The following is a 24701-nucleotide window of genomic DNA, read 5'->3' as shown; positions in this document are numbered from 1 at the left end:
TATGGCTACAGTTTCATCTGCCCCACCTAAAGCCAATTCTGGTGGGAAGCTGCTATAGACCACCAAGTGCTAACAGTCAGTATCTGGATAACGTGTGAAATGCTTGATAATGTGATATCAATAGAGAGGTATACTTTCTGGGTGATTTAAATATTGACTGGCTTTCATCAGGCTGCCCACTCAAGAGAAAGCTTCAAACTGTAACCAGTGCCTGCAACCTGGTTCAGGTTATCAGTCAACCTACCAGGGTGCTTACAAACAGTACAGGAATTAAATCATCAACATGTATTGATCATATCTTTACTAATGCTGCAGAGATTTGTTTGAAAGCAGTATCCAAATCCATTGGATGTAGTAATCACAATATAGTAGCCATAGCTAGGCTGGGCCTAATATTGTGTATAAGAGGTCATACAATAAGTTTTGTAGTGATTCTTATGTTGTTGATGTAAAGAATATATGTTGGTCCGTGGTGTGTAATGAGGAGCAAACAGAAACTGCACTTGACACATTTATGAAATTGCTTATTCCAGTTACTAATAAGCATGCACCCATTAAGAAAATGACTGTAAAAACTGTTAAATCCCCATGGATTGATGAGGAATTGAAAAATTGTATGGTTGAGAGGGATGAGGCAAAAGGAATGGCAAATAAGTCTGGCTGCACAACCGATTGGCAAACATATTGCAAATTGAGAAATATTGTGACTAAACTGAATAAAAAGAAGAAGAAACTACACTATGAAACAAAAGATAAATTATATAAAGAATGCTAGTAAAAAGCTTTGGAGCACCTTAAATGAAATTTTGGGAAAAAAGGCAAACAGCTCCATCATTCATTGCATCAGATGGCTCATTCATCACAAAACCAACTGATATTGCCAACTACTTTAATATTTTTTTAATTGGCAAGATTAGCAAACTTAGGCATGACATGCCAGCAACAATTGCTGACACTACACATCCAAGTATATCTGACCAAATTACGAAGCATTGTAATTTTGAATTCCGTAAAGTGAGTGTGGAAGAGGTGAAAAAAGTATCGCTGTCTGTTAACAATGACAAGCCACCGGGGTCTGACAACTTGAATGGAAAATTGCTGAGGATAATAACGGACGATATTGCCACTCCTATTTGCCATATTTTCAATTTAAGCCTACTAGAATGTGTGTGTCCCCAGGCTTGGAGGGAAGCAAAAGTCATTCCGCTACCTAAGAGTAGTAAAGCCCCCTTTACTGGCTCAAATAGCCGACCAATTAGCCTGTTACCAACCCTTAGTAAACTATTGGAAAAAATTGTGTTTGACCAGAAACAATTCTATTTTACTGTAAACAAATTGACAACAAACTTTCAGCATGCTTATAGAGAAGGACATTCAACAAGCACAGCAGTTTTCACAAATGACTGATGATTGGCTGAGAGAAATTGATGATAAATAGATTGTGGGGGCTGTTTTGTTAGACTTCAGTGCGGCTTTTGACATTATCGATCATAGTCTGCTGATGGAAAAACGTATGTGTTATGGCTTTACACCCCCTGCTATAATGTGGATAGAGTTACTTGTCTAACAGAACACAGAGGGTGTTCTTTAATGGAAGCCTCTCAAACATAATCCAGGTAGAATCAGGAATTCCCCAGGGCAGCTGTCTAGGCCCCCCACCTTATGGAACAATGGGGACTGTGAAGAGACACACACAAGGGTATAGACACATGCATACGCACACATTGTGATATTGCTGTATGGTGGTATTAAACATTTTGTATTGTAGATAGGTAGTGGTGTAATAATGTCATATGATGTACTGTTTTATATTTTGTTTTATATGTAATGTAAGTGCTTTAATATGTTTGGACCCCAGGAAGAGTAACTGCTGCCTTGACAGCAGCTAATGGGGATCCCTAATAAATACAATAATAATAATATGCCATTTAGCAGACGCTTTTATCCAAAGCGACTTACAGTCATGTGTGCATAAATGTTTACGTATGGGTGGTCCCGGGGATCGAACCCACTACCCTGGCGTTACAAGCGCCATGCTCTACCAATTGAGCTACAGAGGACCACAAATACAAATACCCCCAACAGCACATTTCTGTTGTAGCCCCGGACAAACATACCTGATTCAACTCAGAGGGCCTGATGATTAGTTGACAAGTTGAATCAGGTGTGTTTGTCCAGGGCTACAACAAAACTGTACTGTTGGGGGTACTCGAGGACTGAAGTTGGGAACCACTGGCCTACAGTATGATGGCATTAGCCTTATGGGCATTTGCAATGCAGCACTTGACATTGTGCATCTGAAGCAGAGAATAGCTTAACGCACACATTGTTTACATATTGTTCTGCTACATGTGCTCAATTTAAAAACGATACCAGTAGAAAATGTATATGAGGCTAATCATTATATTAGATTTTGTACATGCCTTGTGCTGACATGAAATTGTTTAAAGCAAATCCAACCCTTGTAATCTAGGTGGTGAAATGTATGGAAGCAGGAGATGATGGGATCCTTAGCTTAAAAGATACACATAACTACTACCACCAAGTTCAATGCCAGATACTTTTCTCCCAGAAGGTCTGAGTGGCACTTGGAGGTGCGACTGTGATAATGAAGATGGTTTTCCTAAGACTACCACAACAATTACATTGTCTATGCTAAATGTGTTTAAATTGTAAAAAAAGAAAGAAAATAGTTGGGCTATAAGACATATGTTTTATTCAATGTGGTTAGGCAAAGCAGAGATGACAAAACTTAATTTCACCCATAACAATATACAGTGGGGGAAAAAAGTATTTAGTCAGCCACCAATTGTGCAAGTTCTCCCACTTAAAAAGATGAGAGAGGCCTGTAATTTTCATCATAGGTACACATCAACTATGACAGACAAAATGAGAAAAAAAAATCCAGAAAATCACATTGTAGGATTTTTAATGAATTTATTTGCAAATTATGGTGGAAAATAAGTATTTGGTCAATAACAAAAGTTTCTCAATACTTTGTTATATACCCTTTGTTGGCAATGACACAGGTCAAACGTTTTCTGTAAGTCTTCACAAGGTTTTCACACACTGTTGCTGGTATTTTGGCCCATTCCTCCATGCAGATCTCCTCTAGAGCAGTGATGTTTTGGGGCTGTCGCTGGACAACACCGACTTTCAACTCCCTCCAAAGATTTTCTATGGGGTTGAGATCTGGAGACTGGCTAGGCCACTCCAGGACCTTGAAATGCTTCTTACGAAGCCACTCCTTCGCTGCCCGGGCGGTGTGTTTGGGATCATTGTCATGCTGAAAGACCCAGCCACGTTTCATCTTCAATGCCCTTGCTGATGGAAGGAGGTTTTCACTCAAAATCTCACGATACATGGCCCCATTCATTCTTTCCTTTACACGGATCAGTCGTCCTGGTCCCTTTGCAGAAAAACAGCCCCAAAGCATGATGTTTCCACCCCCATGCTTCACAGTAGGTATGGTGTTCTTTGGATGCAACTCAGCATTCTTTGTCCTCCAAACACGACGAGTTGAGTTTTTACCAAAAAGTTCTATTTTAGTTTCATCTGACCATATGACATTCTCCCAATCCTCTTCTGGATCATCCAAATGCACTCTAGCAAACTTCAGACGGGCCTGGACATGTACTGGCTTAAGCAGGGGGACACGTCTGGCACTGCAGGATTTGAGTCCCTGGCGGCGTAGTGTGTTACTGATGGTAGGCTTTGTTACTTTGGTCCCAGCTCTCTGCAGGTCATTCACTAGATCCCCCCGTGTGGTTCTGGGATTTTTGCTCACCGTTCTTGTGATCATTTTGACCCCACGGGGTGAGATCTTGCGTGGAGCCCCAGATCGAGGGAGCTTATCAGTGGTCTTGTATGTCTTCCATTTCCTAATAATTGCTCCCACAGTTGATTTCTTCAAACCAAGCTGCTTAGCTATTGCAGATTCAGTCTTCCCAGCCTGGTGCAGGTCTACAATTTTGTTTCTTGTGTCCTTTGACAGCTCTTTGGTCTTGGCCATAGTGGAGTTTGGAATGTGACTGTTTGAGGTTGTGGACAGGTGTCTTTTATACTGATAACAAGTTCAAACAGGTGCCATTAATACAGGTAACGAGTGGAGGACAGAGGAGCCTCTTAAAGAAGAAGTTACAGGTCTGTGAGAGCCAGAAATCATGCTTGTTTGTAGGTGACCAAATACTTATTTTCCACCATAATTTGCAAATAAATTCATTAAAAATCATACAATGTGATTTTCTGGATTTTTTTCTCTCATTTTGTCTGTCATAGTTGACGTGTACCTATGATGAAAATTACAGGCCTCTCTCATCTTTTTAAGTGGGAGAACTTGCACAATTGGTGGCTGACTAAATACTTTTTTTCCCCACTTTAGCCTATTATTCAAGTAGAGTATGTTTACAATATAAACAATAGTCTTTTACACTTTTCAAATCACATTTGATATGTTAATATGGTTTAAGGGGGCACTTTTGTCATGACGACAAGGTGAAGGTGCTCTACTCAAATGGCAAAACAGAATCATTCAGATAGTCCAAAGGACAGCATTTGACACCCATCTCGTATAACTGAGGGATGTCTCCTTTCATATCTGGAAAAGGTTGAAGTAGAAGTAGAAACTGATGCTGCTGCAACATTGCTCATTTTCACAGTAGGAATCCAGTTGACATGGGTGTCTTGATAGAGGTCAGCTGGTGAACCTACAGTAGTACATAAATAAATGAAAAGCACTCCTGATGTTAGAATATCACTTCTTCAAGTCACCTATACCATCAGGGCACTTATGTGTTTAGTTGTGTTTAATTCATTCAGGTGTTTTTGTGTCATATACAGATTAAATCTATTGTTGGGCTGAGACAACCAATAGTCAACATGGCAGGTTGTCCTATCATTGAGGCCATGTACATACATTTTCCCTCCTTATGAATAAAGTTCTCAACAAATTATAATTTGGTTATTATATGAATATAAACTCAGCAAAAAAAGAAATGTCCCTTTTTCAGGACCCTGTCTTTCAAAGATAATTCGTAAAAATCCAAATAACTTCACAGATCTTCATTGTAAAGGGTTTAAACACTGTTTCCCATGCTTGTTCAATGAACCATAAACAATTAATGAACATGCACCTGTGGAACGGTCATTAAGACACTAACAGCTTACAGACGGTAGGCAATTAAGGTCACAGTTATGAAAACTTAGGACACTAAAGAGGCCTTTCTACTGACTCTGAAAAACACCAAAAGAAATATGCCCAGGGTCCCTGCTCATCTGCGTGAACGTGCCTTAGGCATGCTGCAAGGAGGCATGAGGACTGCAGATGTGGCCATGGCAATAAATTGCAATGTCCGTACTGTGAGACGCCTAAGACAGCGCTACAGGGAGACAGGACGGACAGCCGATTGTCCTCGCAGTGGCAGACCACGTGTAACAACACCTGCACAGGTTCGGTACATCCGAACATCACACTTGCGGGACAGGTACAGGATGGCAACAACAACTGCCCAAGTTACACCAGGAACGCACAATCCCTCCATCAGTGCTCAGACAGTCTGCAATAGGCTGAGAGAGACTGAGGGCTTGTAGGCCTGTTGTAAGGCAGGTCCTCACCAGACATCACCGGCAACAACGTCGCCTATGGGCACAAACCCACCGTCGCTGGATCAGACAGGACTGGCAAAAAGTGCTTTTCACTGACGAGTCGCGGTTTTGTCTCACCAGGGGTGATGGTCGGATTTGCGTTTATCCTCGAAGGAATGAGCGTTACACCGAGGCCTGTACTCTAGCACAGGATCGATTTGGAGGTGGAGGGTCCGTCATGGTCTGGGGCAGTGTGTCACAGCATCATCGGACTGAGGTTGTTGTCATTGCAGGCAATCTCAACGCTGTGCGTTACAGGGAAGACATCCTCCTCCCTCATGTGGTACCCTTCCTGCAGGCTCATCCTGACATGACCCTCCAGCATGACAATGCCACCAGCCATACTGCCCGCTCTGTGCGTGATTTCCTGCCATGGCCAGCGAAGAGCCCGGATCTCAATCCCATTGAGCACGTCTGGGACCTGTTGGATCGGAGGGTGAAGGCTAGGGCCATTCCCCCCAGAAATGTCTGGGAACTTGCAGGTGCCTTGATGGAAGAGTGGGGTAACATCTCACAGCAAGAACTGGCAAATCTGGTGCAGTCCATGAGGAGGAGATGCACTGCAGTACTTAATGCAGCAGTTACTGACTGTTACTTTAGATTTTGACCCCCCCATTGTTCAGGGACACATTATTCCATTTCTGTTAGTCACATGTCTGTGGAACTTGTTCAGTTTATGTCTCAGTTGTTGAATCTTGTTATGTTCATACAAATATTTACACGTTAATGTTGCTGAAAATAAACGCAGTTGACAGTGAGAGGACGTTTCTTTTTTTGCTGAGTTTATGATAACCACTGGAGTTTTTTGGACAATAATGTCCTCCAGGGTATACCTCATGTCATACAATTTGCGTCTCCCCTTTTCATGGTCATGGCTAGAAGGGATTAAGCTTTTGTCAAATTAATGTTATATTTAACATTTCGTAGCAGACTAGGATACTTTACGTAGCAGGTTAGGAAAATTAGGTTAAGGTTAGGAAAAGGGTTAGGGTTAGCTAAAATGCAAAAAAAATACTTATGACATTAATTTGACAAAAACTGGATACCTTTTAGCAAGGACCCCTTTTCGCCTAGATTACATGTCATTCAAGACAAGGTCGTTTTATTGATATGTTGTCAGTAGAGTAGGCCTAGGCTATCATTGTATTAGAAAATATTCTGCTAATGTCTCCAGTCATTAAAGTGTAGTAGAATTGCAATGTTTATCAAAGGCCACATTTTTCCAGTGCAAAGCAAAACATGTATCTGATATACCCTATGCTACTACGCGCTTATTAATAGCCTAAATTATCACTATCCAATCTACTCATCACATTAGGAACAGTAGGCTTACATTAGTCTGCAAATGAGATGATAGAGGTAGGTTGGACAATAGAACGAGTCAAATTTCACCCAAGGCTGAAAAACGGCCAAAGAACGTTGGTTGAGCTGGAACACTAGTGCGAGGCCATAGCAAATTAATTGAAACGAACCTTCGCTGAGCCTCTTTTGACTGGAATGCTCTTTAGAATTAAATTTTCCCTAAATGGCACCAAACATGTTATACCTTTTCATTTTACTACTACAATCTGAAACTGAAAAATAACAACTCGTGTAGAAAGTAAACATCCGCACCGCGATGGTGCCAAAGTGTGAATATGTCTGCATAACGAGGAAGTCGGAAAAAATGGCAACTTCTGACTATTTCTGGTCTAGCGATCGATGGCAACGGAACGGAGTACGCTGCCCAGCCTTACATAATTAGAAAGAAGAGATTATCCTGATTAAAATGATGTCCTACTTGAAAAAATCAAAATATACACATTGCGAAATATACCAGCTTGCCTCTCCATAGGAAAACAATGGGGGGAGCTCAGCGTTCCAAGGTCAAAAAGTACTTCAGTGCTAGCGTTTGATGACAACGGAGTACACTCCCCAGCCTTACATAATTAGAAAGAGGGGATTCTGATGATTAAAATGGCGCCCGACTTGAAAAAATCTAAATATACACATTGCGAGATATTTGGTGAAATAGACAGACATGTCTGTGTAGAATTTTCCCATAGGGAAACAATCGGGCAGCCTCAGAGTTCCAACAATAATTTATAATTTTTTACATTTTAAATGCTAGCTTCTGATGACAACGGAGTACGCTACCCAGCCTTACATAATTAGAAAGAGGAGATTATCCTGATTAAAATGGTGTCTGACTTGAAAAAATCAAAATATACACATTGCGAGATATTTCGTGAAATAAACAGACATACCTATATTTCCTCTATAGGAAACAATGGGATGATCTCAGAGTTCCATGAGTATTTTATTTATTTTTTGACGTTTTAACTACCAGCAATTGGTAACAGCATTATAAACTGCCCAAACATACATAATTATAAATAATAATTTATCCTGATTTAAAATGGTGTTGAACTTCAAACCATTAAAATACATTTTTAGATATTTGGCGAAATAGACAGACATGTCCCTATTTTCCCAAAACAATGGCAGTCAGAAAGATCTAAGGGCAGTCTTTTATTTAACCAGCTTACCATTTATCTGCTGCTATTTGCCTTTTGTGTGTTAGAAATGTTGTGGTTTGAACTAGGCCTCTATGTGAAAGCGTGGCAATAACTTATTAACTTCTCATTATTCACACATTTAGTTATCTGATGACATGGCAGGCAGACAGGCAGCACACCCGAATTTCAGCAAATCAAAGGCTCTTTTAAAAGCTACCAGATTTATTTAAAAAAGCACATTTTCTGTGTCCAGTGTCTGTGTTTATATGTTAAGGGAGTGTTACTTTGGCATATAATGTTACCCATGTAAAGAAGGTGTTTTTTTAAATAATTAACTAAATCTATGGTGTTTTTTGTATATGCGAATGGCCCATCAGTTTTATTGTTACACTGTAAATGTTTATTTTATGGTTGTAAGTGATCAAATTAATTAGCAATATTTAGCAATTCTGAGTAATTACTACTTAAGTAAGGATATACACTTTATTCAGTGACCTTAGGCATAGAAACTTTGATGGTCTGATCAGATTGTTAAAGAAAATGAATGAACTGTAATTACTAAATAATTCCAATAGAATGCAGCATAAAACCACAAATGACATTTCAGAAGATTAGTTTTCTCCCTGGATACACCACTCCCTCCCACCCCACCCCTTCTCTTCACCCTCACAGGAAAAGTCCCGTGCGTGCTTTTTTCTGTCCCTTTCCACACTGCTAACGCTAGAGGAAGGACTGAAAAAGCTTTTAACAGATTACTTTGAAGTAATATAATGATGATTCATGTTTATTATTACCTGTTTTTATACTCATGTTTTCAAATGATACTTAATTACTATGAAGTATGAAAAAATATATATATATGCACTCACTAACTGTAAGTCGTCTGGATAAGAGCGTCTGCTAAATGACTAAAATGTAAAATGTACTATAACAATTATCAATAAGCCTGAACATTAATTCAGTAACCTCTGGTCGACAAAAACGTATTTTCCTAGTACACTCATTGTCAAATTCATCAACCAGCATCGAGCCGCTCTGCCTTCTCGCACAAGTAGCCAACTCAACAAGCCCGGCCAAAAGCTCGTGCTGTAAGCTGCAGCGATCACTCTGTCTTCTCTCGCAAGCGAAGGGCATGTTGAGGTAAATTTGTTAACTGGGAGGGTTGCATGATGTAATTTATTCGCAGGTTGTTTTAGATGCAGTCTTTTGCAGTCTTTTGTGTTTTCTATTACTGTTATATGAGATATTAAGATTACTTTATAATGTATGTATACTGGAGTTGAGGTCAGCGCATCTGACTAGCGATTATTTTATTTGGCCGTGGTTCAATACCTGCTATGGTTATTTTTTTATTTTTTGCTCTCCCAAAAGCAACACAGGCCTAATACGATTTATATATATGTAGAGTAATGAGTAACCATTTTAGAAAATCATGGGACATATAGTCTTTGGTTGCATGCTATTTTATGTCAATCATATTCCTGCTATAGCCTATTTTTTATTTGTTTGTATTTTACCTTTATTTAACTAGGCAAGTCAGTTAAGAACAAATTCTTATTTACAATGACGGCCTACACCGGCCAAACCCGGACGACGCTGTGTCAATTGTGCGCCGCCATATGGGACTCCCAATCATGGCCGGTTGTGATACAGCCTGGAATCGAATCAGGGGGTCTGTAGTGACGCCTCAAGCATTGAGATGCAGTGCCTTAGACCACGAGTGGCGCAGTGACGCTTAACTGATGCTTCGTGGTCTTATGCTGCCGTCTATTGGAAATATTTGGCAATTAAAAGTTATCCAATTGCTGGACTTGTTTTACCAGTCAGGTTTAAGGTTACTGTTAGGGTTACCATTACGGCTGTAGGTGCATGGTGTTACCAGTCAAGGTTAGGGTTAGGGTTACAGTTAGGACCCATTCTCCAAGATGGCGTAGCAGTACGGTCGCTTTTATTTTTCGTCCTGTGTAAATATCCCGTTTCTTGTTTTTTTTGTCTATATTTCTAAATTTTTTACTTTCACTCTTTAACTAAATATACTCTCCTGCAACCCGCCTCACCCAACGTGGAAAGGATTCTATTATTTCTTTATAACTTTCATCAAGAACCGTAAGCTGAAACGTGTGTAGCCGCAATCTGAATTGGCTACCTGCTATTAGTTACCGTTAGCGTCTCCACCACTGTCCGTGGCCTACACTATCCACCAGCCAGCTCTAGCTAGCCTGGACAATTCGTCGGCCAGTCTGCACAGCGTGCTATCGACCCAGCGTGCTATCGACCCATAGCTTATTGGACTTTCTGCCGGAATCACTGGACCCTAGCGCCGGATCATCACAACCAGCTAGCTAGCTGCAACTAAATGGCTACGTGTTATTAGTCACTGTTAGCGTCTTCATCTTTGTCCGTGGCCTACACTATCCACCAGCCAGCTCTAGCTAGCCTGGACAATTCGTCGGCCAGTCTGCACAGCGTGCTATCGACCCAGCGTGCTATCGACCCATAGCTTATTGGACTTTCTGCCGGAATCACTGGACCCTAGCGCCGGATCATCACAACCAGCTAGCTAGCTGCAACCTGTTGCTGGCTGATACCATTGCCATATAGCAAGCACCAGTTAGCCTTGAGCTAGCCTGCTAGCTCCCTGCTAGCTGTGCTGAAGCACCAATTTGAACTGCTCTCGGACTCACATATTGCTGTTCACTGGACCTTATGATCACTCAGCTGCACAGCTGATGCCTGCTGGACTGTTCCTTTACACGGTACTCTGTCCTGTTTTTTCTGTTTAGTCTTAGCCCAAACGTTATCGCTATTTCCAGTTGTGTCTTAGCTCTCTCTAATAACACGTGACTGCTTTATGCCTCTCTCCTATGTCAATTATGCCTTGCCTATTGCTGTTTGGGTTAGTTCTTATTATACAATTTCAATGTAGAACCCCTAGTCCCTCTCAAACTGTCTCATATAGTTCCTTTGTTCCCCCCATACACGCCGAGACCGGCTCAATCGATGCCTCCAATGATGCTATCTCTTTCATTGTTACCCAACACTTAGGATTACCTGAACTGTACTCATATCCTTCCATATCCTTTTCTGTACATAATGCCCTGAATCTTTTCTACAACGCCCGGAGAACTGCCCCCTTTATTCTATGTACCCAACGCACTAGAAGACCAGTTCTTAAAGCCTTTAGTCGTATCCTTATTCTACTCCTCCTCTGTTCCTCTGGTGATGTAGAGGCTAACCCAGGCCCTGCAGCCCCCAGTATCACTCCTACTCCCCAGGAGCTATCATTTATTGACTTCTGTAACCGTAAAGTCTTGGTTTTCTGCACATAAATATCAGAAGCCTCCTTCCTAAGTTTGAGTTATTCACTGCGTTAGCACACTCCGCCAACCCTGATGTTCTAGCAGTGTCTGAATCCTGGCTTAGGAAGGCCACCAAAAATTCTGAAATTTCCATCCCCAACTATAACATTTTCCGTCTAGATAGAACTGCCAAAGGGGGTGGAGTTGCAATCTACTGTAGAGATAGCCTGCAGAGCTCCATCATACTATCCAGGTCTGTGCCCAAACAGTTTGAGCTTTTAGTTCTAAAAATCCACCTTTCCAGAAATAAATCTCTCACTGTTGCCGCTTGCTACAGACCCCCCTCAGCCCCCAGCTGTGCCCTGGACACCATATGTGAACTGATTGCCCCCCATCTATCCTCAGAGTTCGTACTGCTTGGTGACCTAAATTGGGATATGCTTAATACCCCAGCCATCCTACAATCCAAGCTAGATGCCCTCAACCTCACGCAAATTATCAACGAACCTACCAGGTACAACCCTAAATCCGTAAACATGGGTACCCTCATAGATATCATCCTGACTAACTTACCCTCTAAATACACCTCCGCTGTCTTCAACCAGGATCTCAGCGATCACTGCCTTATTGCCTGCGTCCGTAACGGGTCCGCGGTCAAACGACCACCCCTCATCACTGTCAAACGCTCCCAAAAACACTTCAGCGAGCAGGCCTTCCTAATTGACCTGGCCCAGGTATCCTGGATGGATATAGATCTCATTCCGTCAGTAGAGGATGCCTGGTTGTTCTTTAAAAGTAATTTCCTCTCAATCTTAAATAGACATGCCCCATTCAAAAATACAGAACTAAGAACAGATATAGCCCCTGGTTCTCCTCAGACTTGACTGCCCTTGACCAGCACAAAAACATCCTGTGGCGTACTGCATTAGCATCAAATAGCCCCCGTGATATGCAACTTTTCAGGGAAGTTAGGAACCAATATACACAAGCAGTTAGAAAAGCAAAGGCTAACTTTTTCAAACAGAAATTTGCATCCTGTAGCACTAACTCCAAAAAGTTTTGGGACACTGTAAAGTCCATGGAAAATAAGAGCACTTCCTCCCAGCTGCCCACTGCACTGAGGCTAGGAAACACTATCACCACCGATAAATCTACAATAATCGAGAATTTCAACAAGCATTTTGCTACGGCTGGCCATGCTTTCCACCTGGCTACCACTACCCCGGCCACCAGCTCTGCACCCTCCGCTGCAACTTGCCCATGCCCCCCCGCTTCTCCTTCACACAAATCCAGACAGCTGATGTTCTAAAAGAGCTGCAAAATCTGGACCCCTACAAATCATCTGGACTAGACAATCTGGACCCTTTCTTTCTAAAACTAGCCGCCGAAATTGTCGCAACCCCCTATTACTAGCCTGTTCAACCTCTCTTTCGTAACGCCTGAGATCCCCAGAGATTGGAAAGCTGCCGCGGTCATCCCCCTCTTCAAAGGGGGTGACACTCTAGATCCAAACTGTTACAGACCCATATCCATCCTGCCCTGCCTTTCAAAAGTTTTTGAAAGCCAAGTCAACAAACAGATCACCAACCATTTCGAATCCCACTGTACCTTCTCTGCTATGCAATCCGGTTTCCGAGCTGGTCATGGGTGCACTTCAGCCACGCTCAAGGTCCTAAATGATATTATAACCGCGATCGATAATAGACAGTACTGTGCAGCCGTTTTCATTGACCTGGCCAAGGCTTTCGACTCTGTCAACCACCGCATTCTTATTGGCAGACTAAATAGCCTTGGTTTCTCTAATGACTGCCTCGCCTGGTTCACCAACTACTTCTCAGATAGAGTTCAATGTGTCAAATCGGAGGGCCTGTTGTCTGGACCTATGGCAGTCTCTATGGGGGTGCCACAGGGTTCAATTCTTGGGCCAACTCTTTTCTCTGTGTATATCAATGACGTCGCTCTTGCTGCTGGTGACTCTCAGATCCACCTCTACGCAGACGACACCATTTTGTATACATCTGGCCCTTCATTGGACACTGTGTTAACAAACCTCCAAACGAGCTTCAATTCCATACAACACTCCTTCAGTAGCCTCCAACTGCTCTTAAACACTAGTAAAACAAAATGCATGCTCTTCAACCGAACGCTGCTTGCACCCGCCCACCCGACTAGAATCACTACTCTAGACGGGTCTGACCTAGAGTACGTGGACAACTACAAATATCTAGGTGTCTGGTTAGACTGTAAACTCTCCTTCCAGACTCACATTAAGAATCTCCAATCCAAAGTTAAATCTAGAATCGGTTTCCTATTTCGCAACAAAGCCTCCTTCACTCATGCTGCCAAACATGCCCTTGTAAAACTGACTATCCTACCGATCCTTGACTTCGGCGATGTCATTTACAAAATAGCCTCCAACACTCTACTCAGCAAATTGGATGTTGTCTATCACAGTGCCATCCGTTTTGTCTCCAAAGCCCCATATAATACCCACCACTGTGACCTGTACGCTCTTGTTGGCTGGTCCTCACTACATATTCGCCGCCAAACCCACTGGCTCCAGGCCATCTATAAATCACTGCTAGGCAAATCCCCGCCTTATCTTAGCTCATTGGTCACCATAGCAACACCCACCCGTAGTCTGCGCTCCAGCGGGTATATCTCACTGGTCATCCCCAAAGCCAACACCTCCTTTGGCCGCAATTCCTTCCAGTTCTCTGCTGCCAATGACTGGAACAAACTGCAAAAATCTCTGAAGCTGGAGACGCTTATCTCCCTCACTAACTTTAGGCATCAGTTGTCAGAGCACCTTACCGATCACTGCACCTGTACACAGCCCATCTGAAATTAGCCCGCCCAACTACCTCATCCCTATATTGTTATTTATTTTGCTCATCTGTACCCCAGTATCTCTATTTGCACATCATCTCTTGCACATCATTCCAGTGTTAATACTAAATTGTAATTATTTTGCACTATAGCCTATTTTATTGCCTTACCTCCATAACTTGCTAAATTTGCACACTGTATATTAATTGTATTTCTGTTGTATTTTTTTGATTTTTGTTTTTGTTTTACCCCATATGTAACTCTGTGTTGTTGTTTTTATCGCACTGCTATGCTTTATCTTGGCCAGGTCGCAGTTGTAAATGAGAACTTGTTCTCAACTGGTTTACCTGGTTAAATAAAGGTGAAATAAAAATAAATAAATAGGGTTAAGGTTACCATTACAACTATAGGTGCATTGTATTACAAGTCAGGGTTAGGGTTACAGTTAGGGTTAAGGTTACCATTACGGCTGTAGGTGCATGCTGTTACCAGTCAGGGTTACAGTTAGTGTTAGGGTTAGAAATACCATGACCATTACAGCTATAGGTGCATTGTATTACAAGTCAGGGTTAGGATTAGGGTTAGAAAAATGGTGACCATTACAGCTGTAAGTGCATTGTGTTACCAGTCAGGGTTACAGTTAGTGTTAGGGTTAGAATGACCGTGACCATTACAGTTATAGGTGCATTGTGTTACAAGTCAGGGTTAGGTTTAGGGTATTTAGAAATATGGTTAACCATGACCAGAAAATGTTTAACGTTTGATGGCAATGCGCCAGCCATCGTTAGTACTGTGGTTCACAACAAGTGTACCCAGGCGACAGTGAATTTGCTCACGAAGTAGCCGTAACCTTGTTAATAATAAATTACCTGAGGTAAGCCTCCGAGTTCAACGTGGGCAGGTCTCATTGCCAACAATAGCGAAGCAGGCATTGTGACGTAGAACAATGGGCTGGGAATAGAACATTCGGAAGGCGAGTTGGTGCCACAGTGCTCAATAGAACTAATAGGAGCTGGCAGGGTGAAAAATGCCCTAAAATAAGGCCTGGTTTTCGCGATTACTTCAAAATTACGGCAAGCAGTTGGGACATATGGTAATATTATGAAACTGGGCTCCACGGCGGATGCAATGAACTAGTTTTTCTCAGAAAAAAAGCGTTGTTAAAAATGTCATGTGTCCTGCCTAATAGATGCAGTCCTTTGTTGTAAAGCTGCGGTTTTAAATAGTTTCAAGTGACACATGCTAATAGCTAGACTACAAGCTACAGTGGCTTGCGAAAGTATTCACCCCCCTTGGTATTTTTCCTATTTTGTTGCCTTACAACCTGGAATTAAAATAGATTTTTTGGGGGTTTGTATCATTTGATTATTAACATTATTATAACAGGGATGTAGCTCAGTTGGTAGGGCATGGCATTTGCAACGCCAGGGTTGTGGGTTCGATTCCAGTATGAAAAAATAAATAAAAATGTATGCACTCACTAACTGTAAGTCGCTCTGGATAAGAGCGTCAATACTTTGTAGAGCCACCTTTAACAGCAATTACAGCTGTATGTCTCTATAAGCTTGGCACATCTAGCCACTGGGATTTTTGCCCATTCTTCAAGGCAAAACTGCCCCAGCTCCTTCAAGTTGGATGGGTTCCGCTGGTGTACAGCAATCTTTAAGTCATACCACAGATTCTCAATTGGATTGAGGTCTGGGCTTTGACTAGGCCATTCCAAGACATTTAAATGTTTCCCCGTAAACCACTCAAGTGTTGCTTTAGCAGTATGCTTAGGGTCATTGTACTGCTGGAAGGTGAACCTCCGTCCCAGTCTCAAATTAATTCCAAACGTGTTTGCTTAATTTTTCTCTTTAAGCAATGGCTTTTTTCTGGCGATTGTTCCGTAAAGCCCAGCTCTGTGGAGTGTACGGCTTAAAATGGTCCTATGGACAGATAATCCAATCTCTGCTGTGGAGCTTTGCAGCTCCTTCAGTGTTATCTTTGGTCTCTTTGTTGCCTCTCTGTCACGCCCTGACTCAGGGGACGCTTAAATGTTGAGTCAGGGTGTGTATATTCTTGGTTGTGCGTTTTCTATGTTGTGATTTTCTAGTATGTCTAGATCTATGTTGGCCGGTGTGGTTCCCAATCAGAGGCAGCTGTCGCTCGTTGTCTCTGATTGGGGACCATACTTAGGTAACCTATTGGCACTAGTGGGTTGTGGGATCTTGTTCCGTGTTAGGTATGTTTGTTTTGTGTACCTTGGACTTCACGTTTCGTTTGTTGTTTTGTCATTGTGTTTATTCAGAAAAATAAACATGTACGCATATCACGCTGCGCCTTGGTCCGTCCCGTCTGTAAACGAACGTGACACTCTCCTATTAATGCCCTCCTTGCCTGGTCCGTGAGTTTTGGTGGGCGGCCCTATCTTGGCAGGTTTGTTGTGGTGCCATATTCTTTCAATTTTTTAATAATGGATTTAATGGTGCTCCGTGCAATGTTCAAAGTTTCAGATTTTTAAAAAAACCCAACCCTGATCTGTACTTCTCCACAACTTTGTCCCTGACCTGTTTGGAGAGCTCCTTGATCTTCATGGTGTCACTTGCTTGGTGGTGCCCCTTGCTTAGTGGTGTTGCAGACTCTGGGGCCTTTCAGAACAGGTGCATATATACTGAGATCATGTGACAGATCATGTGAGACTTAGATTTCACACAGGTGGACTTTATTTAACTAATTATGTGACTTCTGAAGGTAATTGGTTGCACCAGATCTTATTTAGGGGCTTCATAGCGAAGGGGGTGAATACATATGCACGCACCACTTTTCCATTTTTTTTTTTTTTGTAACAAGTTATTTTTTTAATTTCACTTCACCAATTTGGACTATTTTGTGTATGTCCATTACATGAAATCCAAATAAAAATCAATTTAAATTACAGGTTGTAATGCAACAAAATAGGAAAAACGCCATGGGGGATGAATACTTTTGCAAGGCACTGTAGCTAGCTAATTTTGGCTAACTTACTGTAGACAGTGTTGTTAACACCTGGTTAGCAAAACAGCTACAGTTGAAGTCGGAAGTTTACATACACTTAGGTTGGAGTCATTAAAACTCATTTTTCAACCACTCCACAAATTTCTTGTTAACAAACTATAGTTTTGGCAAGTCGGTGCATTACTTGTGCGTGACACAAGTAATTTTTCCAACAATTGTTTACAGACAGATTATTTCACTTATAATTCACTGTATCACAATTCCAGTGGGTCAGAAGTTTACATACACTAACTTGACTGTGCCTTTAAACAGCTTGGAAAATTCCAGAAAATGATGTCATGGTTTTAGAAGCTTCTGATAGGCTAATTGACATCATTTGAGTCAATTGGAGGTGTACCTGTGGATGTATTTCAAGGCCTACCTTCAAACTCAGTGCCTCTTCGCTTGACATCATGGGAAAATCAAAATAAATCAGCCAAGACCTCGGAAAAAAATGGTAGACCTCCACAAGTCTGGTTCATCCTTGGGAGCAATTTAAAAATGCCTGAAGGTACCACGTTCATCTGTACAAACAATAGTATGCAAGTATAAACACCATGGGACCACGCAGCCGTCATACCGCTCAGGAAGGAGATGCGTTCTGTCTCCTAGAGATGAACGTACTTTGGTGCGAAAAGTGCAAATCAATTCCAGAACAACAGCAAAGGACCTTGTGAAGATGCTGGAGGAAACAGGTACAAAAGTATCTATATCCACAGTAAAACAAGTCCTATATCGACATAGCCTGAAAGGCCGCTCAGCAAGGAAGAAGCCACTGCTCCAAAACCGCCATAAAAAAACCAGACTATGGTTTGCAACTGCACATGGGGACAAAGATCGTACTTTTTGGAGAAATGTCCTCTGGTCTGATGAAACAAAAATAGAACTGTTTGGCCATAATGACCATCGTTATGTTTGGAGGAAAAAGCGGGATGCTTGCAAGACGAAGAACACCATCCCGACGTGAAGCACGGTGGTGGCAGCATCATGCTGTGGGGGTGCTTTGCTGCAGGAGGGACTGGTGCACTTCACAAAATAGATGGCATCATGAGGAAGGAAAATTATGTGGATATATTGAAGCAACATCTCAAGACATCAGTCAGGAAGTTAAAGCGTGGTCGCAATTGGGTCTTCTAAATGGACAATGACCCCAAGCCTACTTCAAAAGTTGTGGCAAAATGGCTTAAGGACAACAAAGTCAAGGTATTGGAGTGGCCATCACAAAGCCCTGACCTCAAACCTATAGAACATTTGTGGGCAGAACTGAAAAAGCATGTGCGATCAAGGAGGCCTACAAACCTGACTCAGTTACACCAGCTCTGTCAGGAGGAATGGGCTAACATTCACCAAACTTATTGTGGGAAGCTTATGGAAGGCTACCCGAAACATTTGACCCAAGTTAAACAATTTAAAGGCAATGCTACCAAATACTAATTGAGTGTATGTAAACGTCTGACCCACTGGTAATGTGATGAAATAAATAAAAACTGAAATAAATCATTCTCACTACTATTATTCTGACATTTCACATTCTTAAAATAAAGTGGTGGTCCTAACTGACCTAAGACAGGGAATGTTTACTAGGCTTAAATGTCAGTTATTGTGAAAAACAGAGTTTAAATGTATTTGGCTAAGGTGTATGTAAACTTCCGACTTCAACTGTAAACTAGACTCGAAATCATTCAGACTTGATTTACCAGTGATGAAATGTAGCAGACCCTGTACTGACAGCTGTCTGGGTTCAGGTCTTGACCGACAAAAAGGTTTATTCGCCTTTCTGACAGTTCTTGAGTCTTATCTCATTGGCATCATCAATGGTGTTTTGTGATTGTTGGGAATCTGTAAACATATTTTTTCCTGTTGTCCCTCATGCCTTGTTAGAGCAGCCAAATACTCCACAGAAAATGACCGTGGTGATGATTGAACTAGTTTTAGGCACTGTTATCATGCAGTTTAGGGCAGCCACTCGGCTGTTGTTGTTGAAAGAATGAATGTGGTGTTCTTCCAACATGGCCGCCAGGAGGTGTCTTACGTCAACTGCAAGCCCTCTATAGCAGCAAAGGGGGGACCAACTCCATATTAATGCCCATGATTTTGGAATGAGATGTTCAATGAGCAGGTGTCCACATACTTTGGTCATGTAGTGTATATCCATAGTCAGTAGACAGTTCTTAAAGGTCGTCCCTTACATCACCGAGCAGTGCCCAGGAAAGAATTATATCCAATTGTTAGATGCTACCACCCCCCTCCAAATCTAAACCAAACATAAATATACAGTTTAAGTCGGAAGTTTACATACACCTTAGCCAAATACATTTAAACTCAGTTTTCCACAATCCTGACATTTAATCCTAGTAAAAAGTCCCTGTCTTAGGTAAGTTAGGATCACCACTTTATTTTAAGAATGTGAAATGTCAGAATAATAGTAGAGAGAATGATTTATTTCAGCTTTTATTTCTTTCATCACTTATTTCTTTCATCACATTCCCAGTGGGTCAGAAGTTTACATACACTCAATTAGTATTTGGTAGCATTACATTTAAATTGTTTAACTTGGGTCAAACATTTCGGGTAGCGTTCTACAAGCTTCCCACAATAAGTTGGGTGAATTTTGGCCCATTCCTCCTGACAGAGCTGGTGTAACTGAGTCAGGTTTGTAGGCCTCCTTGCTCGCACACACTTTTTCAATTCTGCCCACACATTTTCTATAGGATTGAGGTCAGGGCTTTGTGATGGCCACTCCAATACCTTGACTTTGTTGTCCTTAAGCCATTTTGGCACAACTTTTGAAGTATGCTTGGGGTCATTGTCCATTTGGAAGACCCATTTGCAACCAAGCTTTAACTTCCTGACTGATGTCTTGAGATGTTGCTTTAATATATCCACATAATTTTCCTTCCTCATGATGCCATCTATTTTGTGAGGTGCACCAGTCCCTCCTGCAGCAAAGCACCCCCACAGCATGATGCTGCCACCCCCGTGCTTCACGGTTGGGATGGTGTTCTTCGGCTTGCAAGCATCCCCTTTTTCCTCCAAACATAACGATGGTCATTATGGCCAAACAGTTCTATTTTTGTTTCATCAGACCAGAGGACATTTTTCCAAAAAGTACGATCTTTGTCACCATGTGCAGTTGCAAACCGTAGTCTGGCTTTTTTATGGCGGTTTTAGAGCAGTGGCTTCTTCCTTGCTGAGCGGCCATTCAGGTTATGTCGATATAGGACTCGTTTTACTGTGGATATAGATACTTTTGTACCTGTTTCCTCCAGCATCTTCACAAGGTCCTTTGCTGTTGTTCTGGGATTGATTTGCACTTTTCGCACCAAAGTACGTTCATCTCTAGGAGACAGAACACATCTCATTCCTGAGCGGTATGACGGCTGCGTGGTCCCATGGTGTTTATACTTGCGTACTATTGTTTGTACAGATGAACGTGGTACCTTCAGGCATTTGGAAATTGCTCCCAAGGATGAACCAAACTTTTTTTTTCTGAGGTGAGGTCTTGGATGATTTCTATTGATTTTCCCATGATGTCAAGCAAAGAGGCACTGAGTTTGAAGGTAGTCCTTGAAATACATCCACAGGTACACCTCCAATTGACTCAAATGATGTCAATTAGCCTATCAGAAGCTTCTAAAGCCATGACATCATTTTCTGGAATTTTCCAAGCTGTTTAAAGGCACAGTCAACTTAGTGTATGTAAACTTCTGACCCACTGGAATTGTGGTACAGTGAATTATAAGTGAAATAATCTGTCTCTAAACAATTGCTGGAAAAACTACTTGTTTCATGCAAAAAATATATGTCCTAACCGACTTGCCAAAACTATAGTTTGTTAACAAGAAATTTGTGGAGTGGTTGAAAAACTAGTTTTAATGACTCCAACCTAAGTGCATGTAAACTTCCAACTTTAACTGTAGCAGTAAGCAGCAATGCCGGAGTTCAGCTATGGGCCCAATGTGCCACCATCAGGAAGAATTGATACCTTGTCCTTGGACAAATTACTTCTGTACCTTTTACCACGCTTTCAGTTGGGCTTTCTCCATTCTGATTGATTTATACTGTTCAATTAAACTTCAACCCCTCAAAAAAATTCATAAAGTTCTGCATTTCCTGCACTCGTTTGACATCCTTTCCACACTGTCACGTAGGGCTGTACGATATGGGCAAAATAATCGAGGCCTTATTCTTTACCAAATATTGCAATTGCATTTTGACTTGCGATTTAGATCCAAACACTTGGGTGAACTGTTGGAATCATGGAATTAAATGATTATTCTAATTCTATAGTTAGAATATAATAGTGGGCACTTTGAATACAGTGTTGTTTGACAATGACATGACAATTAATGAAAAAGCCAGGGAGGAGTTATTGTGACAGGGTAGGAATCAAAGTGTTGGTCAGTGTTTCCTAGGCACCTTGTAATCTTTGGCTACATTAAATGTTTTCTCTTAGCAACTTCATCTAGGGTTCCTTGGAGGTCGGAAATGGCAGCGAGTAGTGCGGACGAAATGAAGGAAATTTAGAAAAAGTTGGTGAAGCAACAGCTGTGCTGGAATGTTTCAGCATCAACAGCCATTTTGGTAAATCTAAATCTTGATTTTTTAGCATATTGTATTATACTGAAACATGTTTGTTTTTAAATGTCTATTTTTAATAAACCCTGTTTGATTAATATGTATCAAGTCTGGTAAGACTTTTGCCATGCTGTTGCTTATCAGTTTTGTTATTATTTTAATGTTACAATTTAATAAACATATATGTCTGTAATCTGCGGGGGACTCTCCAGATTTTCCTGGTTTTAATATAACTGAGAACTGTTTGAAACATGGAACTAGGAAGCACTGAATTGAGTGACATGTGTGTTGTCATTTGAGTAAATAGGGGTGCTACTTTGTTCCAGAATGTTGAAAAACATTATATGGGAAAGCCGTCCATACCTGGTGCTTTTCTCCACGCGAATGTTTTAAGTGTCTAATATATTTTTACTTCAGGATTTTTCAGTCCAAGTAGGCTGTAGGATCAATTCAACTGTTGTTTAATTCTGATTTATACAGTGCATTCAGAAAGTTTTCAGACCACATTGTTACTTTACAGCCTTATTCTAAAATTGATTTTTTTTTAAGAATCCTCATCACTCTACACACAATACCCCATAATGACAAAACGAAAACAGGTTTTTATAAATTTTTGCAAATGTATTAAAAAACAACAGATACCTTATTGACATAAGTATTCAGACCTTTTACTTTGAGACTCGAAATTGAGCTCAGGTGCACCCTGTTTCCATTGATCATCCTTGAGCTGTTTCTACAACTTGATTGGAGTCCACCTGTGGTCAATTCAATTGATTGTACATGATTTGGAAAGGCACACACCTATCTATATAAGGTCCCACAGGTGACAGTGCATGTCAGAGCAAAATCCAAGCCGTGAGGTCGAAGGAATTCTCCATAGAGCTCTGAGACAGGATTGTGTCAGGGCACAGATCTGGGGAAGGTTACCAAAAAATGTCTGCAGCATTGAAGGTCCCCAAGAACACAGTGGCCTCCATCATTCTTGAATGGAAGAAGTTTGGAACCACCAAGACTCTTCCTAGAGCTGGCTGCTCGGCCAAACTGAACTATCGGCGGAGAAGGGCCTTGGTCAGGGAGATGACCAAACAAAAACCCAATGGTCACTCTGACAGAGCTCCAGAGTTCCTCTGTGGAGATGGGAGAATCTTCCAGAAGGACAACCATCTCTGCAGCAGTCCAGAAATCAGGCCTTTATGGTAGAGTGGCCAGACGGAAGCCACTCCTCAGTAAAAGGCACATGAAAGCCCGCTTGGAGTTTGCCAAAAGGCACCTAAAGGACTCAGACCATGAGAAACAAGATTCTCTGGTCTGATGAAACCAAGATTGGCCTGAATGCCAAGCGTCACGTCTGGAGGAAACCTGGCACCATCCCTACGGTGAAGCATGGTGGTGGCAGTATCATGCTTTGAGGATGTTTTTCAGCGGCAGGGACTGGGAGACTAGTCAGGATTGAGGAAAAGATGAAAGCAGCAAAGTACAGAGATTCTTGATGAAAACCTGCTCCAGAGCACTCAGGACCTCAGACTGCGGCGAAGGTTCACCTTCCAACAGGACAACAACCCTAAGCACACAGCCAAGACAAAGCAGGAGTGGCTTCGGGACAAGTCCTTGAGTGGCCCGGCTAGAGCCCAGACTTGAACCCGATCGAACATCTCTGGAGAGACCTGAAAATAGCTGTGCAGAGACGCTCCCCATCCAATCTGACTGAACATGAGAGGATCTGCAGAGAAGAATGGGAGAAACTCCCCAAATACAAGTGTGCCAATCTTGTAGCGCCATACCAAAGAAGATTTGAGGCTGTAATCGCTGCCAAAGGTGCTTCAACAAAGTACTGAGTAAAGGGTCTGAATACTTATGTAAATGTTAATATTTTTAAGAAATTGCCAAACATTTCTAAAAAACAGTTTTTGCTTTGTCATTATGGGGTATTGTGTGTAGATTGATGAGAAAAACAACAACAATTTAATAAATTTTAGAATAAGGCTGTAACGTAATAATGTAATTGTAATTGTAATAATGTAACAAAATGTGGAAAAAGTCAAGGGGTCTGAATACTTTCCGAATGCACTGTAGATTTTCATAGATGCTTTTAAAATTCTCATTACTGGCGTTGTTGTTTCTAATAAAAACATTTGTATCCTTATATTTAAAAAATTTAATTGGTTTGGTGTGTATTCATTTTGTGAGGGCTGCGAGTTGTTTACCAGTTTTATTTGCCATTAAATAGTGTACTTTATTTTGAATTTAACCTGTAGTTGTAGGCTCTATTCAAATGTAAAATATAATATTCTGACATTTGATTTTCCTCTTTACCTTTACCTTTTTTATGGGCTTTTTCTAAGATAGTGATTTATTTTTCTAAAATGTCTAGCTCAGATTTGACTTTAGCCAAATATGAGATTATCATTCCCCTCATGTACGCCTCTGTCTAAATTTGTAATGGTAAAGGTTAGTTTTTTTTGTTTACGTATTTAATATATTTCAGGTCTTGAAGATGTGCTCTGTTCATTCTCCATATTCTGCTAAGTGTATTTTCTGTTGGTGTAGTTAAGCATGATACAGGAGAATGATCCGATATCACAATAGCTAGGTTTTCATCCAATCGGTGACAGATTTTCATGCAAATATTCTAAAATGCACATTTTCCCACCAGAGATGTTTCCATCAAATTCACTTGTTGCGGATAAAAGGCTGTGCGTGATGACATAGTGCATGTGCCCACTCTGGTCTTGGCATGTGCGCATTTCTGCCCTGCTAGAGCTTCCCCGGTCAACTGTAAGTGCTGTTATTGTGAAGTGGAAACGTCTAGGAGCAACAACGGCTCAGCCGCGAAGTGGTA

At 41.4% G+C, this 24701-nt stretch overlaps 1 protein-coding gene across 1 annotated transcript in view; it reads left to right on the top strand.

Annotated features, from left to right (window-relative positions):
• LOC121570672 (zinc finger protein 501-like) overlaps positions 1-24701 on the top strand; it is a 42582-nt gene that overhangs the window by 13622 nt on the left and 4259 nt on the right. The window lies entirely within an intron of this gene.

Source organism: Coregonus clupeaformis, chromosome 1 (assembly GCF_020615455.1).
Source record: "Coregonus clupeaformis isolate EN_2021a chromosome 1, ASM2061545v1, whole genome shotgun sequence".
Lineage (NCBI taxonomy): Eukaryota > Metazoa > Chordata > Actinopteri > Salmoniformes > Salmonidae > Coregonus > Coregonus clupeaformis.
The sequence above is the reverse complement of the archived record's forward strand: the minus strand, read 5'-3'. Positions and strand labels throughout refer to the sequence as shown.